Genomic DNA, 6,000 nt, shown 5'->3' on the forward strand with positions numbered 1-6,000 from the left:
CCCTCCCTGGCTTGGGAATGTGCTGCGGCTCAGTGTTCTGCCAGGGATTTGTTCTGCACTCTTTCACATATCGCTAAAAAATTTAAAGCCGGGACAGGATTCGCGTTGCCACATCTTTTGGATCTCATTTTTTGAAATTTGCAAGAGCATATTTAAACTTTTCCTTTGTTATGTTGTACCGCCACACTACCACACTGCCCTCCAGTCTATAACTGGTACTGCTGGGACAGATTGCGCATGAATATTGAATCGATCCATTCGGCTTTTATAAATTAGACAGGGCCCCTGCCAGAGCCGCGTGAACGCTGGACTGAATGAATGGCTGCGGGAAATGTCACGAGGGGCGCAGCCATGTAAGGGCAGGGATAGACAAACAGCTGTTCTGTTTAAGAAAACTGTCGACACATATTAAGATTAAGTGCTTTATGGGGTCCACAATTAATTTCTCAATAGACCTATGGGTTGAGAACACAGCGTTCAGGCATAACTCAGGCTTACGGGAATGGAAGATAAAAAAGACCACTGATAACACATTTATGGCTGAAAACACATTTGTTACTTTTATACTGGAACTTTAATTACGATCAAATGACAAATACAGTGGACTACTTGATTTAAGGTTAAATTTAAAGGTAAAAAAAAAAAAACATTGAATTTTTACATTTTAATTTAATTGGAGTCAGCCTAATCATTATATACGTGATTTCCACCACACCCTGATGTTTTATGTAATGGATTGTGTGTCATTTGAATTGTATTGATTTACTCAGCACTTGCCTCACAGCAAGAAGGTCCTGGGTTCAATCCCCAGGCGGGGCGGTCCGGGTCCTTTCTGTGCGGAGTTTGCATGCTCTCCCCGTGTCTGGGTTTCTTCCGGGAGCGCCGGTTTCCTCCCACAGTACAAAGACATGCAGTCAGGTTAATTGGAGACACTGAATTGCCCTATAGGTGAATGGGCGTGTGTATGTGTGTGTGTGTCTGCCCTGCGATGGACTGGCTCCCCGTCCAGGGTGATACTGTGGGCTCCGAGTAACTACCGTTTCTGTCATGAATGTAACCAAAGTATAAAACATGACGCTAAAATCCTAATAAACAAACAAGATGTGTCATGATGAGTAATACTCATCCCTGTTTTTGTCAATTCTGTTATGGCTCATAACAAAACAGTGTTATAGGTAATATAGTGTCATAACAGTGTTATAGTGTTATAGATGTTATAGGTGATTTTTCCTATACAGTTATAAAGATACAGATATGAAGTCAAAACAAAGTGTCCGAGTGGTCTGTGCTGGGAAATCTTTGATACCTAAGAGTGAATTTATGAGGTGATGAGCTTTTTCTCTTTTTACTGCCAGAAAAAGTTTCAGCTCTGAATAATGCTGTATAAAGGGCAGCCTCGGCTCCTCTGAGCCCTCTGATGTGCACTCAGTTCCTCTCTGGCAAACATCATCGTTTCCCACAAAATTCATTCCTCATTGAACCAACCTCCTTCTCCCAAAAGGCACGACTCTTAGACTGTTGAGGCTGTTCATACGACCGACATCTATCTTGGTGTTTCCCAGGGTACACCACACCGCCTTCTAAAATAAAAATGTAAATGTGGGAGAAATTGTGTTGAAAATTATATTGTGATAAACTGTATGATTTTATGCACTGATTGATATTTGTGTTAAACTACCATTTACATGTGATGTAGTGATTTTGGTGGACTTAGCCCAACCATAATCTCTCATAATTTAGCTAATTTTTAATGAACTGTCTTATGCTGCTCTCTTTGTTTTTATCTTAATTATTCTTGATGTTGATGTACTATTTTGATTTTGTACTATGATTTGTATGGTGTATGTACGTATTTGTTTTGATTATTTGTCTTATGTAAAGCGTCTTTGAGTATCTTGAAAAGCGCTATATAAATAAAATGTATTATTATTAACGTTCAGCATAAGTTAAGCCACAATAATAACAAAACATAAAAAAATATTTACAAGTATATTTATCTTTGTTGATGCGAAAGAGATCACTAGACACTACAGACATCAACAACTACAGACCTGTCTCACTCCTCTCTTTTCTATCCAAAATTCTTGAACGTGCTGTCTATAACCAACTATCTGCCTTTCTCACTCAGAATGACCTCCACGATCCGTACCAGTCTGGCTTCAAGGCAGCGCATTCTACGGAAACAGCTCTTGTAGCGGTTACTGAGAAGCTTCATGCAGCCAAAGCAGCCAAACTGTCATCTGTCCTTATTCTTCTTGACCTCACTGCAGCCTTCGACACAGTGAATCACGGCATTCTCTTGTCCACTCTCTCCAACCTTGGAGTAACAGGTTCAGCATGGCAATGGATGGCCTCCTACCTGGAAGGGCGCTCCTACCAAGTGTCATGGAGGGGATCCATATCTCCCCCATGCACTCTCTCAACCGGTGTTCCTCAGGGCTCTGTACTTGGCCCACTTCTTTTCTCTATCTACACCCGCTCTCTGGGCAAGGTCATAGCCTCCCATGGCTTCTCCTACCACTCCTATGCAGATGACACTCAGCTCATTCTGTCATTTCCTCCTTCAGACACGCAAGTCTCAGCTCGCATCTCAGCATGTCTGCGAGATATCTCACAATGGATGTCAGCTCATCATCTGAAACTTAATCCCAGTAAGACAGAGATGTTGCTCATTCCTGGAGATCAGTCTCCAACCCAGGACCTAGTAATTTCTCTGGATGACTCCCAGATCAGACCATCTGATAAGGTAAGAAGTCTTGGTGTTGTCCTTGATAACCAGCTGACATTCTCTCCTCATATAGCCAACATGACAAGATCAGGCCGGTTCCTCCTGTACAACATCAGGAAGATTCGTCCATTTCTCTCCAGGGAAGCTACCCAGATTCTGGTGCAATCACTTGTAATCTCACGGTTGGACTACTGCAACTCCCTTCTGGCTGGAGCTCCCATGTCCACGATTAAACCCTTACAGCTCATTCAAAATGCAGCTGCCCGTCTGGTTTTTAACCAACCTAAACACTGCCACATCACCCCACTGCTACGTTCTCTTCACTGGCTTCCTGTAGCTGCACGCATTCAGTTTAAAACACTGACGCTCGCCTACAAAGCCAAAAATGGACCAGCCCCAAGCTACCTTCGTGGCCTTATCAAACCCCGCTCTGTACCACGCAACCTCCGAGCCTCTAGTCTCGCTCGACTTGAGCCCCCATCCAGGACTAAAGGAAGACAAGCATCAAGGCTGTTCTCTGTTCTAGCGCCGAAGTGGTGGAATGAACTTCCTCTGTCTGTCCGAACATCTGAGTCTCTTGCTGTCTTTAAAAAACGATTAAAAACCCACCTTTTTACTAAACACTTAGGCTGACTTGTACTTATTTACTAACATTTTGTTCCATTCTTTTCCATTTCAAAAAAAAAAAAAAAAAAAAAAGGCACTTTGGTTCTAACAGGTTTTAGCAGATTTGTGTTCTTTGACTGTTGTTTTCCTAAACTTGAGAAATGAAATGTTCACTATAGAAGCACTTCTGTAAGTCGCTCTGGATAAGAGCGTCTGCTAAATGCTGAAAATGTATAATGTAAATCACTGTTGGCACGATAATTCGAAAATGGAAGAAATACAAAATCACAGTCAATCGCCCTCGCTCTGGAGCTCCATGCAAGATCTCACCTTGTGGGGTAAGAATGATTCTGAGAAAGGTGAGGTCAGTCCAGAATTACACGGGAGGAGCTTGTCAATGATCTCAGGGGAGCTGGGAGCAGAGAAATGCTGGATATGACCCCAAGAACACCATCCCCACCGGGCATTTCTCTGCCTCCAAACACGGCGAGTGGAGTTGATGCCAAAGAGCTAAATTTTGGTCTCATCTGACCATATCACATTCTCCCAAGCTTTCTCTGAATCATTCACTGGCAAATTTCAGACGGGCCTGTACATGAGCCTTCTTGAGCAGAGGGACTTTGCGGGCACTGCAGGATCTCAATCCATTACGGCCATTGTGTTACTAATGGTTTTCTTGGTGACTGTGCTCCCAGCTCCCTTGAGATCATTGACAAGCTCCTCCCGTGTAATTCTGGACTGACCTCACCTTTCTCAGAATCATTCTTACCCCACCAGGTGAGATCTTGCATGGAGCTCCAGAGCGAGGGCGATTGACTGTGATCTTGTATTTCTTCCATTTTCGAATTATCGCACCAACAGTGGTCTCTTTCTCACCAAGCTTCTTGCTGATGGTCTTGTAGCCCATTCCAGCCTTGTGCAGGTCTACAATCTTGTCCCTGACGTCCTTTGATAGCTCTTTGGTCTTGCCCATGGTGGTCGAGAGATTTGAATGGAAGAAACTGATTCTGTTACAGGTGTCTTTTATACAGGGACAGGACTAATTTGTGTGCCTCATGGGCACATAACCGGTCTGTGGGGGTCAGAATTCTTGCTGGTTGGTAGGGGATCAAATACTTATTTCCCTTAATTAAATACACATTAATTTATAACTTTTATTTAATGTTTATTTTCTGGATTTTTTGTTGATATTCTGTCTCTCTCTGTTAAAATAAACCTTCCATAAAAATTATAGACTGTTCAAGTCTTTGTAAGGGGGTAAACTTACAAAATCAGCAGGGGATCAAATACTTATTTTCCCCACTGTATATGGCAAATAAGGGCATTCCATTCCATCTGCCCTAGGATGTTGCAATTATATAAAGGCCGCTCAGGTGGCGCAGTGGTAAAAACACAAGCTAGCACACCAGAGCTGGGATATCGAATACATGGTAGCAAATCTCAGCTCTGCCATCCGGCTGGGCTGAATGGCCACATTAACAACGATTGGCCTGTTGTTCATATAGGGGTGCGGTATTAAGCCGGAGAGGAACTCCTCGTAACTGATGCAACTACGACCTCTACTGGCTGATTGATGGCGCCTCCAAAGGGGCGGGGAAAGATCTCAAAAAGATCATTAACTGATAAAGATTTGATTGGAGGTGATTGGAAGTTATAGCCTAGTGGTTAAAGTACTGGACTAGTAATCGAAAGGTTGCTGGTTCAAGCCCCACCACTGCCAGGTTGCCACCTTTGGGCCCTTGAGCAAGGCCCTTAACCCTCAATTGCTTAGACAATATACTGTCACAGTACTGTAAGTCACTTTGGATAAAAGCGTCTGCTAAATGCTGAAAATGTAAATGTAATCTTACTTGCAGAATTTTGCCCGGAAAAAGAAAGTGACAGTTAAATTGTATAATATTGAACAACACAAATAGTTTTGTATTATACAACCTTTATAGTTACTAAAAAATACCAGCATACATAAACCTTCTCAAACAAAGTACAAATGCATTTCTTCTGACATGCTTATTCAGTTTCTAAGCCAACAGCAAACAAAACAAATTTTTTTTTATAACATGAGCTCGTTTTTAGTTCAGCATACAACCATATTCTTTCCTGTGCCCAAATCCCTTGGTAGCTTCAGTATGACTTCACTACCAAATGGGTCAAAAGTCTATTTAGATCAGTCCCAGACTGGACATTATTCCCAGCGGAAAGGATCCAGAGCCCCTCTCTCACGATCCATATAATGACGAAGATCACTTTGGTGATTCAATCAATATTGAGACATACAAAGTTTACATCAAAATAATAGCTTATGTCAAAGATTAGTCTTTAAACAAGGCTGCCAGTAATATGAGACACGGATAATAAATTTTTACAACAATCCAGCGATTATTATTACTACAACACTGCAGACTGGAGGGATTTGCATAGTTTAAAAGTGTCTAGGAATTGTTCAGACTATTTGTGAGAAATGACCAATGTAAATGCAGATACATAGATGTAACCTGCACTCTTTATGTGTGAAGATGCACTATATTGCCAAAAGTATTTACTGCCTTCACACGCATATGAACTTGAGTGACATTCTTAATCCATAGGGTTTAATATGATGTCGGCCCACCCTTTGCAGCTATAACAGCTTCAACTCTTCTGGGAAGGCTTTCCACAAGGTTTAGGAG

The sequence above is a fragment of the Trichomycterus rosablanca genome, chromosome 5, assembly GCF_030014385.1.
Source record: "Trichomycterus rosablanca isolate fTriRos1 chromosome 5, fTriRos1.hap1, whole genome shotgun sequence".
NCBI classification, from domain to species: Eukaryota; Metazoa; Chordata; class Actinopteri; order Siluriformes; family Trichomycteridae; genus Trichomycterus; species Trichomycterus rosablanca.